The sequence below is a fragment of the Heptranchias perlo genome, chromosome 5 (assembly GCF_035084215.1).
Source record: "Heptranchias perlo isolate sHepPer1 chromosome 5, sHepPer1.hap1, whole genome shotgun sequence".
Classification (NCBI taxonomy): domain Eukaryota; kingdom Metazoa; phylum Chordata; class Chondrichthyes; order Hexanchiformes; family Hexanchidae; genus Heptranchias; species Heptranchias perlo.
Window position 1 is genome coordinate 60,872,793 of NC_090329.1, and position 13,136 is coordinate 60,885,928.

A 13,136-nucleotide genomic window follows, 5' to 3' on the forward strand; every position below is an offset into this window, starting at 1 on the left:
AACATTGAAGACGACGATGAGGAGGAGAAAGAGGAGTGGGAGGAGGGCGAAGATGGGGAACCCATCGCCAGTGCAGCGGTGCACGTGGCTGCTCGTGATGCCAGGGATATCTAACAGGTTCTCATAATGAGATCTGCAAAGTGAAGATAGTGAACTACCCAGACTGCCTGGAACAACCACCACCAGCAGCCCCCGCCCCCGCCCCCACCCCCACCCCCAAAAAACAACAGTCAGTCAACCACGCCCACATCACGTCTTGGCGTTCATGATGAAGCACATGAAAGGGCATTTCACAAAAGGGACTGAAGAATGGACAAGATGTTGCAGTGACAATTATAACATTTAATGTGCATTTAACAAAAATCAAATATAAATGAAAAACATGACATTCTGTCAGACACCTTTGTACATACTCTTTGTGAGTACAAAACCTTCGCCTTCCTCTTCCTAGCGCTTCTATGTGGTGCATCCCCTGTGGCTTCAGCAGAAGTAGTGGCAGATTGCTCAGATTCGTGCCCTGACTGCTTAGTTGCTTTCGGTCTACGCCCTCTGGGTTTTGGGGCCCGCGAGGACCCCGCCAAAGACTACTCCACCTGCACAGGGTCAGAATCGACCACCTGGAGAGGAGGCTGCATCGCGGGTACTGGTTGAGGGAGGAAAGCAACAGTTGAGACGTGGGAGCATGTTGAGTGGAGTCCCCACTTCCATGTCCCCTTTTGCCATCATCCCTCTCCCGGACTGACGCAACATCACTCCCACCACTCTGCTGGACAGAAGCCTGGGGAGGAGATGTGGTGCTTTCTAAGGCCACGGCTAAAGTATCTGTCTGCCTGTTTAAGGCAGCAGACATGTTGGCATCCAGAGTCCGCACGGCCGTTGTCATTAGAGAGCCGTGCTTGAAGCTCAATGGAGGCGGCCACTCTCTCCATCAAAGACATTCTCGCACTTACCCGCGTCACCAATCCACTAGCGATGGAGTTGGGAGTTAGACTCCTCCATCAAATCCATCACTGTGGAGAGTGTGCGTGACACCTTTTCCATTACCTCACAAAGGTGGAGCTGTACCTCGATCATTGTCACTCTCAACAAAGTCCCCTAGGGTTCATCATTTGGGTTCAGCTGAGCAGAGCTTGGAGAGGAGTGCGCCCCCCGACGCAGACTCTCCACAGCTGCCCCTGCCACCAGTGTCTGCTCGTGCTCACTTTGGAGTGTTGAATCACCAGGTGACAACCCAACTATCTGCCTAACAGGATTCACCAAAGTGTGAGTATCTGCACTGGTGCATGGCCGGATATGATGTGACGGTGCACCCTCAGAGGAATGGAGCTCCTCTGAGGAATCGCCCTCTTCCATGTCGTACGCCTTCTCATCGATCCTTGAAGGCCCCGGAAGAGAACATAAAGCAATATTAAGATTCATCGCTGAAGTTAGTTTGCAATGAGCATACTGAGGTGTGCAACAGGTTAATCATTGATATTATCAATTCATGATGTGTGTGAAGGATGTTAAAGTTCTATCACCAGACATTTGTGGGTTGCCAGTCTCGCCATCTCCGACGGCCAGGCATTCAGTCGTGCGGCTGAGATCCAAGGCCTCCTCCTCCGCATCTGCCAGGGGCTCTATTTGTGGAGACCTCCCCCTTCAGTCCTACTCCTCTCCTGTGCATTTTGCGTTCTTTTCTCCTACAAAGGGAGAAAGGACGTATGAGTGAGTGAAGGTGACATGATCACCCGATGGATGCATTGCTTTGAGTGAGGCTGACAATGAAACAGATGCATCAAAGGGTAACTATCAGACAGATTCATCACATTGGATCAGGATTGGGGTGAGTGGGAGTGGTGGGTTCACAAATGGGGAGGTGAGGAAGTGCACAGAAAGTGAAGGTAAGTTGATGGTGAGACTTAAGTGGGTGTGAGGAGTGATGTGATGGAGTAGGCTTGGCAAGACAGAGTGAGACAGGGGGTAATGTACACCACAGATTGTAGGTGAATCAGTAACTACTCACTTTTCCTGACCTGGTTAGGTCATTAAATGCTTCCTGCACTGCACCCATGACCTGGCCATGGTGTTCCGGCTGCTGAGCTCTTCTACCACCCCCAGCCAAGCCTTCTTGGTGGCAGAAGCAGATCGCTTCCTCCGGTCGGCCGGGCATAGGACTTCCCTCCTGCTTCTGACTCCAGTCAGTAGCAACTCGAGAGGAGTCGCTAAAACGGGGTGTTGCCTTACACCTGTGATGCTGCATCTCTGAAGTTTCCTCCTTTCTCCTTCAAAATCCATGATTGCAATAGCCCTTTAAATACTCCAGTTCCCAGCATATCATTCGGGTGCGCAGCACACCCGGTGCGCAGCTTTGGGATGCAAAACCCGGAAGTCACATTAAGGGCCTTCAATTTAGTTGCGATCACTCGAGCCGACGCACTGAAATTTTTTCCGGGTTTCCCATGCGACAACTCACCCACCCGCTGAGTTCCCGTCGTCATCTTAAAATTATGCCCAGTGTGTCTGTATTTAAATTTCTTTAGCTCGTATCTGTCTAAAACATACAGAATGTGTAACAGTACCGCTTCCCCCCACCTCATTCTTTCCTGCACTCAATCGTGGGGAACAGTTTCACGGGCACCAGAATCCCTCTTGTACCCCACTTAACTGGTCACCCTGAACTGTAAATGCAGGCAGTGCATGACAAATGGCTATTTGACCATGCAGGGCATCACAGCCTAGTCTAATCCTGTCCTCGTGTGACATCAATGCGCACACATTTTCCAGCAGGATCCACCAAATAGTGATCAGCAGCAGGAACCCTGGATGATTGTTCTCCTGAGTTCAGGAGCAATGTCGCAGCCCCCATCAGAGATTTGGGCTCAAACCATCTACCTTCCTAATCTGCATGCCTCAGTAGCACACCAGACAGTGTCTTTACCCAATAGCCTGTTTTGGATATTAATTACTTCATTGGGCATTTACTACCTCAACCTCTGAAACTCTCCAAACATGGATAATAAATAAATATTACAATCCTAGAGAGTAACTGGCTTTTCATCCTGTATATTACAATCACGGGCACAATCATAGGATGTGGTGGGGGAGGAGGAGGAAAGAGCGTATCCCCCAGAATTTTATTTTGGAATGGGCATTGACCCCTCTCCCCGAATCCTAGAATTGCCCCTGAAGCCCCCACCCCCCCAACTAGCATATGTGGTTGTGCCTTATTGTAATCAGTCCACTCTACTGGAAAAAAAAGCAACAGTGTTCCGATCTCGAGGCACACGGTGTTCCGATCTCGAGGCACACGGTGTTCCGATCTCGAGGCACACGGTGTTCCGATCTCGAGGCACACGGTGTTCCGATCTCGAGGCACACGGTGTTCCGATCTCGAGGCACACGGTGTTCCGATCTCGAGGCACACGGTGTTCCGATCTCGAGGCACACGGTGTTCCGATCTCGAGGCACACGGTGTTCCGATCTCGAGGCACACGGTGTTCCGATCTCGAGGCACACGGTGTTCCGATCTCGAGGTACAGAGTGTTCTAATCTCGAGGTAGACAGTGTTCTAAGCTTAAAGTACACAGAATTCTAAGTTTGAGGTACAGAGTGGACTAATCTTGAGGTACAGAGTGTTACATAAGATCATAAGAAATAGGAGCAGGAGTCGGCCACACAACCCTTGAGCCTGCTCCGCCATTCATTAAGATCATGGCTGATCTTCTACCTCAACTCCATTTTCCCACCCTATCCCCATATCCCTTGATTCCCTTAGTATCCAAAAATCTGTCGTTCACAGTCTTGAATATACTCAACGACTGAGTGTCCACAGCTCTCTGGGGTGGAGAATTCCAAAGATTCACAATCCTCTAAGTGAAGACATTTTTCCTCATCTTGGTCCTAAATGGCTGACCCCTTATCTTGTGACCAAGGCACCTAGTTCTAGACTCTCCAGCCAGGGAAGCAGCCTCTCAGCATCTATCCTGTCAAGCCCTCTAAGAATTTTATATGTTTCAATGAGATCACCTCTCATTCTTCTAAACACCAGAGATAATAGGCTCATTCTATTCAATCTCTCCTCATAGGACAACCCTCTCATCCCAGGAATCAATCTAGTGGACCTTCATTGCACCCCCTCTAAGGCAAGTATATCCTTCCTTAGGTAAAGGGACCAAAACTGTACACAGTACTCCAGGTGTGGTCTCACCAGAGTCCTATATAATTGCAGCAATTCCTCCTTCCTCTTATACTCCAACCTCCCTGCAATAAAGCCTAACATTTTTTTTATTCATTCATGGGATGTGGGCTTCACTGGCAAGGCCAGTATTTATTGCCCATCCCTAACTGCCCTTGAGAAGGTGGTGGTGAGCCATCTTCTTGAACCGCTGCAGTCCGTGTGGTGAAGGTTCTCCCACAGTGCTGTTAGGAAGGGAGTTCCAGGATTTTGACCCAGCGAAGATGAAGGAACTGCGATATATTTCCAAGTCGGGATGGTGTGTGACTTGGAGGGGAACGTGCAGGTGGTGTTGTTCCCATGTGCCTGCTAGTCTTGTCCTTCTAGGTGGTAGAGGTCACGGGTTTGGGAGGTGCTTTCGAAGAAGCCTTGGCGAGTTGCTGCAGTGCATCCTGTGGATGGTACACACTGCAGCCACAGTGTGCCAGTGGTGAAGGGAGTGAATGTTTAGGGTGGTGGATGGGGTGCCAATTAAGCGGGCTGCTTTGTCCTGGATGGTGTCGAGCTTCTTGAGTGTTGTTGGAGCTGCACTCATCCAGGCAAGTGGAGAGTATTCCATCACACTCCTGACTTGTGCCTTGTAGATGGTGGAAAGGCGTTGGGGAGTCAGGTGAGTCACTCGCCGCAGAATACCCAGCCTCTGACCTGCTCTTGTAGCCACAGTATTTATATGGCTGGTCCAGTTAAGTTCCTGGTCAATGGTGACCCCCAGGATGTTGATGGTGGGGGATTCGGCGATGGTAATGCCGTTGAATGTCATGGGGAGGTGGTTAGACTCTCTCTTGTTGGAGATGGTCATTGCTTGGCACTTGTCTGGCGAGAATGTTACTTGCTACTTATCAGCCCAAGCCTGGATGTTGTCCAGGTCTTGTTGCATGCGGGCACGGACTGCTTCATTATCTGAGGGGTTGCGAATGGAACTGAACACTGTGCAATCATCAGTGAACATCCCCATGTCTGACCTTATGATGGAGGAAAGGTCATTGATGAAGCAGCTGAAGATGGTTGGGCCTAGGACACTGCCCTGAGGAACTCCTGCACCATTGCCCTGGGGCTGAGATGATTGGCCTCCAACAGCCACTACCATCTTCCTTTGTGCTAGGTATGACTCCAGCCACTGGAGAGTTTTCCCCCTGATTCCCATTGACTTCAATTTTACTAGGGCTGCTTGGTGCCACACTCGGTCAAATGCTGCCTTGATGTCAAGGGCAGTCACTCTCACCTCAGGAATTCATCTCTTTTGTCAATGTTTGGACCAAGGCTGTAATGAGGTCTGGAGTCGAGTGGTCCTGGCGGAACCCAAACTGAGCATCGGTGAGCAGGTTATTGTTGAGTAAGTGCTGCTTGATAGCACTGTCGACGACACCTTCCATCACTTTGCTGATGATTGAGAGTGGACTGATGGGACGGTAATTGTCCGGATTGGATTTGTCCTGCTTTTTGTGGACAGGACATACCTGGGCAATTTTCCACATTGTCAGGTAGTGTTGTAGCTGCACTGGAACAGTTTGGCTAGAGGCGCAGCTAGTTCTGGAGCACAAGTCTTCAGCACTACAGCCGGGATTTTGTCGGGGCCCATAGCCTTTGCTGTATCCAGTGAACTCAGCCGTTTCTTGATATCACGTGCAGTGAATCGAATTGGCTGAAGACTGGCTTCTGTGATGGTGGGGATATCGGGAGGAGGCCGAGATGGATCATCCACTTGGCACTTCTGGCTGAAGATGGTTGCAAACGCTTCAGCCTTGTCTTTTGCACTCACGTGCTGGACGCGCGAACATACCTTTTGCCTTCCTAATTGCTTGCTGTACCTGCATGTTAACTTTCTGTGATTCGTGTACAGTGACACCCAAATTCCTTTGAATACCAACATTTCTTAGTCTCTCACCTTTAAAAAAATATTCTGCTTTTCTATTCTTCCTACCAAAGAGGATAATTTCACATTTCCCCACATTATACTCCATCTGCCACTTTCTTGCCCAAACATTTAACCTGTCTATATCTCTTTGCATCCTCCTCACAGCTTACTTTCCCACCTAGCTTTGTATCGCCAGCAAACTTGGATACATTACACTCGGTCCCCTCATCTAAGTCATTAATATAGATTGTAAATAGCTGAGGCCCAAGCACCGATCCTTGAGGCACTCCACTAATTACAACCTGCCAACCCAAACATGACCCGTTTATTGCTACTCTCTGTTTTCTGTCCATTAACCAATCCTCAATCCATGCTAATATATTACCCCCAATCTCATGAACCCTAGTCTTGTGTAACAACCTCTTGTGTAGGACCTTATTGAATGCCTTTTGAAAATCCAAACATAATACATCCACCGGTTCCTCTTAATCTACCCTGCTAGTTACACCATCAAAAAACTCTAATAGATTTGTCAAACATGATTTCCCTTTCATAAAACTGTGTTACCTCTGCCTAATCATATTATGATTTTTTTAATTACTGCATCTTTAATAATGGATTCCAGCATTTTCTCTACTACAGATATCAGGCTAACTGGCCTATAGTTCCATGTTTTCTCTCTCCCTCCTTTCTTGAATAGCGGGGTTACATTTGCTACAGAAGAGCGTTCTAATCTTGTGGTACTTCTCTAATCTTGAGGTGTAGAGACTTCTAATCGTAAGGTACACGGTGTTCCGATCCCGAGGTACACGGTGTTCCGATCCCGAGGTACATGGTGTTCCGATCCCGAGGTACATGGTGTTCCGATCCCGAGGTACATGGTGTTCCGATCCCGAGGTGCGGAGTGTTCTAATCTCGAGGTACAGAGTGTTCTAATCTCGAGGTTCAGAGCGTTCTAATCTCGAGGTACTGAGTGTTCTAATCTCGAGGTTCAGAGTGTTCTAATCTTGAGGTTCAGAGTGTTCTAATCTTGAGGTTCAGAGTGTTCTAATCTCGAGGTTCAGAGCGTTCTAATCTCGAGGTACTGAGTGTTCTAATCTCGAGGTACAGAGTGTTCTAATCTCGAGGTACAGAGTGTTCTAATCTCGAGGTTCAGAGCGTTCTAATCTCGAGGTACTGAGTGTTCTAATCTCGAGGTTCAGAGTGTTCTAATCTCGAGGTTCAGAGCGTTCTAATCTCGAGGTTCAGAGCGTTCTAATCTCGAGGTTCAGAGTGTTCTAATCTCGAGGTTCAGAGTGTTCTAATCGCGAGGTTCAGAGTGTTCTAATCGCGAGGTTCAGAGTGTTCTAATCTCGAGGTACAGAGTGTTCTAATCTCGAGGTTCAGAGCATTCTAATCTCGAGGTACTGAGTGGACTAATCTCGAGGTTCAGAGTGTTCTAATCTCGAGGTACAGAGTGTTCTAATCTCGAGGTTCAGAGTGTTCTAATCTCGAGGTTCAGAGTGTTCTAATCTCGAGGTACAGAGTGTTCTAATCTCGAGGTTCAGAGTGGACTAATCTCGAGGTTCAGAGTGGACTAATCTCAAGGTTCAGAGTGGACTAATCTCGAGGTTCAGAGTGTTCTAATCTCGAGGTTCAGAGCGTTCTAATCTCGAGGTACTGAGTGGACTAATCTCGAGGTTCAGAGTGTTCCGATCTCGAGGTTCAGAGTGTTCCGATCTCGAGGTTCAGAGTGTTCCGATCTCGAGGTTCAGAGTGTTCCGATCTCGAGGTACAGAGTGAACTCATCTCGAGGTTCAGAGTGGACTCATCTCGAGGTTCAGAGTGGACTCATCTCGAGGTTCAGAGTGGACTCATCTCGAGGTTCAGAGTGGACTCATCTCGAGGTTCAGAGTGGACTCATCTCGAGGTTCAGAGTGGACTCATCTCGAGGTACAGAGTGGACTCATCTCGAGGTACAGAGTGGACTCATCTCGAGGTTCAGAGTGGACTAATCTCGAGGTACAGAGTGGATTAATCTCGAGGTTCAGAGTGGACTAATCTCAAGGTTCAGAGTGTTCTAATCTCGAGGTTCAGAGTGGACTAATCTCGAGGTTCAGAGTGGACTAATCTCGAGGTACAGAGTGGACTAATCTCGAGGTTCAGAGCATTCTGATCTCGAGGTACTGAGTGGACTAATCTCGAGGTTCAGAGTGTACTAATCTCGAGGTACAGAGTGGACTAATCTCGAGGTTCAGAGCGTTCTAATCTCGAGGTACTGAGTGGACTAATCTCGAGGTTCAGAGTGTTCTAATCTCAAGGTACAGAGTGTTCTAATCTCGAGGTTCAGAGTGTTCCGATCTCGAGGTTCAGAGTGTTCCGATCTCGAGGTACAGAGTGAACTCATCTCGAGGTTCAGAGTGGACTAATCTCGAGGTTCAGAGTGGACTAATCTCGAGGTTCAGAGTGGACTAATCTCGAGGTTCAGAGTGGACTAATCTCGAGGTTCAGAGTGGACTAATCTCGAGGTTCAGAGTGGACTAATCTCGAGGTACAGAGTGGACTAATCTCGAGGTACAGAGTGGACTAATCTCGAGGTACAGAGTGTTCTAATCTCGAGGTTCAGAGTGGACTAATCTCGAGGTTCAGAGTGGACTAATCTCGAGGTTCAGAGTGGACTAATCTCGAGGTTCAGAGTGGACTAATCTCGAGGTTCAGAGTGGACTAATCTCGAGGTTCAGAGTGGACTAATCTCGAGGTACAGAGTGGACTAATCTCGAGGTACAGAGTGTTCTAATCTCGAGGTACAGAGTGTTCCGATCTCGAGGCACAGAGTGTTCCGATCTCGAGGCACAGAGTGTTCCGATCTCGAGGTACAGAGTGTTCCGATCTCGAGGTACAGAGTGTTCTCATCTCGAGGTACAGAGTGTTCCAATCTCGAGGCACAGAGTGTTCCAATCTCGAGGCACAGAGTGTTCCGATCTCGAGGTACAGAGGGTTCCGATCTCGAGGTACAGAGGGTTCCGATCGCGAGGTACAGAGGGTTCCGATCGCGAGGTACAGAGCGTTCCGATCTCGAGGTACAGAGCGTTCCGATCTCGAGGTACAGAGCGTTCCGATCTCGAGGTACAGAGCGTTCCGATCTCGAGGTACAGAGCGTTCCGATCTCGAGGTACAGAGCGTTCCGATCTCGAGGTACAGAGCGTTCCGATCTCGAGGTACAGAGCGTTCCGATCTCGAGGTACAGAGCGTTCCGATCTCGAGGTACAGAGCGTTCCGATCTCGAGGTACAGAGTGTTCTAATCTCGAGGTACAGAGTGTTCTAATCTCGAGGTACAGAGTGTTCTAATCTCGAGGTACAGAGTGTTCTAATCTTGAGGTACAGAGTGTTCTAATCTTGAGGTACAGAGTGTTCTAATCTTGAGGTACAGAGTGTTCTAATCTCGAGGTACAGAGTGTTCTAATCTTGAGGTACAGAGTGTTCTAATCTCGAGGTACAGAGTGTTCTAATCTCGAGGTACAGAGTGTTCTAATCTCGAGGTACAGAGTGTTCTAATCTCGAGGTACAGAGTGTTCTAATCTCGAGGTACAGAGTGTTCTAATCTCGAGGTACAGAGTGTTCTAATCTCGAGGTACAGAGTGTTCTAATCTCGAGGTACAGAGTGTTCTAATCTCGAGGTACAGAGTGTTCTAATCTCGAGGTACAGAGTGTTCTAATCTCGAGGTACAGAGTGTTCTAATCTCGAGGTACAGAGTGTTCTAATCTCGAGGTACAGAGTGTTCTAATCTCGAGGTACAGAGTGTTCTAATCTCGAGGTACAGAGTGTTCTAATCTCGAGGTACAGAGTGTTCTAATCTCGAGGTACAGAGTGTTCTAATCTCGAGGTACAGAGCGTTCTAATCTCGAGGTACAGAGCGTTCTAATCTCGAGGTACAGAGCGTTCTAATCTCGAGGTACAGAGCGTTCTAATCTCGAGGTACAGAGCGTTCTAATCTCGAGGTACAGAGTGTTCTAATCTCGAGGTACAGAGTGTTCTAATCTCGAGGTACAGAGTGTTCTAATCTCGAGGTACAGAGTGTTCTAATCTCGAGGTACAGAGTGTTCTAATCTCGAGGTACAGAGTGTTCTAATCTCGAGGTACAGAGTGTTCTAATCTCGAGGTACAGAGTGTTCTAATCTCGAGGTACAGAGTGTTCTAATCTCGAGGTACAGAGTGTTCTAATCTCGAGGTACAGAGTGTTCTAATCTCGAGGTACAGAGTGTTCTAATCTCGAGGTACAGAGTGTTCTAATCTCGAGGTACAGAGTGTTCTAATCTCGAGGTACAGAGTGTTCTAATCTCGAGGTACAGAGTGTTCTAATCTCGAGGTACAGAGTGTTCTAATCTCGAGGTACAGAGTGTTCTAATCTCGAGGTACAGAGTGTTCTAATCTCGAGGTACAGAGTGTTCTAATCTTGAGGTACAGAGTGTTCTAATCTCGAGGTACAGAGTGTTCTAATCTCGAGGTACAGAGTGTTCTAATCTCGAGGTACAGAGTGTTCTAATCTCGAGGTACAGAGTGTTCTAATCTCGAGGTACAGAGTGTTCTAATCTCGAGGTACAGAGTGTTCTAATCTCGAGGTACAGAGTGTTCTAATCTCGAGGTACAGAGTGTTCTAATCTCGAGGTACAGAGTGTTCTAATCTCGAGGTACAGAGTGTTCTAATCTCGAGGTACAGAGTGTTCTAATCTCGAGGTACAGAGTGTTCTAATCTCGAGGTACAGAGTGTTCTAATCTCGAGGTACAGAGTGTTCTAATCTCGAGGTACAGAGTGTTCTAATCTCGAGGTACAGAGTGTTCTAATCTCGAGGTACAGAGTGTTCTAATCTTGAGGTACAGAGTGTTCTAATCTCGAGGTACAGAGTGTTCTAATCTCGAGGTACAGAGTGTTCTAATCTCGAGGTACAGAGTGTTCTAATCTCGAGGTACAGAGTGTTCTAATCTCGAGGTACAGAGTGTTCTAATCTCGAGGTACAGAGTGTTCTAATCTCGAGGTACAGAGTGTTCTAATCTCGAGGTACAGAGTGTTCTAATCTTGAGGTACAGAGTGTTCTAATCTCGAGGTACAGAGTGTTCTAATCTCGAGGTACAGAGTGTTCTAATCTCGAGGTACAGAGTGTTCTAATCTCGAGGTACAGAGTGTTCTAATCTCGAGGTACAGAGTGTTCTAATCTCGAGGTACAGAGTGTTCTAATCTCGAGGTACAGAGTGTTCTAATCTCGAGGTACAGAGTGTTCTAATCTCGAGGTACAGAGTGTTCTAATCTTGAGGTACAGAGTGTTCTAATCTCGAGGTACAGAGTGTTCTAATCTCGAGGTACAGAGTGTTCTAATCTTGAGGTACAGAGTGTTCTAATCTTGAGGTACAGAGTGTTCTAATCTTGAGGTACAGAGTGTTCTAATCTCGAGGTACAGAGTGTTCTAATCTCGAGGTACAGAGTGTTCTAATCTTGAGGTACAGAGTGTTCTAATCTCGAGGTACAGAGTGTTCTAATCTCGAGGTACAGAGTGTTCTAATCTCGAGGTACAGAGTGTTCTAATCTTGAGGTACAGAGTGTTCTAATCTCGAGGTACAGAGTGTTCTAATCTTGAGGTACAGTGTTCTAATCTAAGTTTACAATGAGAGGTGGGTCACTGGTTGTACTATTTTAAAGTATTTCATCAAGGTAACTAGTTTTCCAGTTTGAGTCTAAAAATGTCTCCCTTCTCTTTCAGAGAGAAAGATTTGTTATCTGCTGCATTTACGTATTTTTATACACAGATTTTAAATATAAGGAATAGCTTGAACATCAGACAATTCAAAGTTCTGCTAAAATCTGTTTGATCTACAGTTGAATGGTGATGGTGTCCACATCCTATCATTACATCAACACTCTACAAAAAGGGGAAAATCCTTTGTGGTTGTCCCCGAATGGCGTAGATAAGAAATAACACGCAGATTCGGGGGAAATAACAACAGTTTAACGGGGAGAGTATGGCCCGCCAATCTCTCTCGCTTTAAATGCTGTAAAATTGGATACGATTTGTTCAGGCTGGTACAAAAGCAAACAAAAAAAATCTACCCACTTTTTCACTTACACTGTGCGTCAGTTTTTACGATCCAGTAAATGGAGTGAAATCTAAATGTAAATTAAAAGCACTGGGACAGAAGCTCTGCTCACCTGTAATTACTGAGATGCGGACCGATGAATTACCACACGCTGCCGTTCAGTCCTGCTCCACTTGTCCATGCTGCAGGTTTCTGCACTGGGAGCAATGGGCTGTGTCCACCATCTACCTGCACTCATCAGTGTGGTTTTTGTTTTCTGAATGCAAGTCTCTCGCCCAGAGAAAAGACTGGGATTTCTGCGTCAGGACCGTTGCCAGGAGACGGCGAAAGGTATTTTGCAGCCAGTTGTTCCTCTCTGCTCCGTGTCTGTGCTGCAGACTCCTATCTGTCCCTCCTCTGCTCTCTGCCACTGACAGGGAGCGCAGCACCATCTGGCTGGGTCCTAGCGCCTCCTTATTCGTGTAAACTAAAAGCCGTGCTTGGCGCACCTTTCACTGAGACAGCCCGCACAAGGAGGACTTTCAATAACAGGCCTTTGCAGGCACTTGTACAATGAAGATGGTTAAGGTTACTCATGTTAATGTCTCGCTGATAGTTTGTTGGATTTTAAAATTGTTCCCAATCAAATTTTAATCATTTAGCTCCCAAAATTTACAAACTTATCGCATGATTTCCTGAAGCCATGTGTTCACCTTACATAAAAGCCAATTCATCCAGAACCCTGCTGACTGTGTCCTATTTCACACAAACTCCTGCTCACCTATCAACCCATTCTCCACTGGTTCTCCATCTCTCAGCACTTTGGTATTAAAATCTTCAAATCCATCCACAGCCTCGCCCCTCTCTACCTTCAGAACCTTCTCTGTTCTTTTTCTCTGCAGGATCATCCACTCTTTCAACTTTGATCTACCACACCTTCCCACCCCACTTTCTCTGCTGCACTATCAGTGGCAGAGCCTCCCACCTTCTGGACTCCACACTCTTGAACTCCCTCCCT

The 13,136-nt window shown here is 47.3% G+C and overlaps 1 protein-coding gene across 1 annotated transcript in view; it reads right to left on the reverse strand.

The window, feature by feature from the left end:
* The window catches only part of fam167aa (family with sequence similarity 167 member Aa), a 29,261-nt gene extending 16,736 nt beyond the window's left edge, over positions 1-12,525 (reverse strand). Inside the window, exon 1 of the mRNA XM_067983781.1 lies at positions 12,252-12,525. The gene's annotated coding sequence lies outside the window, so the exon portion shown is untranslated. The remainder of the gene's footprint in view (positions 1-12,251) is intronic.
* Between the last annotated feature and the right edge of the window lie 611 nt (positions 12,526-13,136).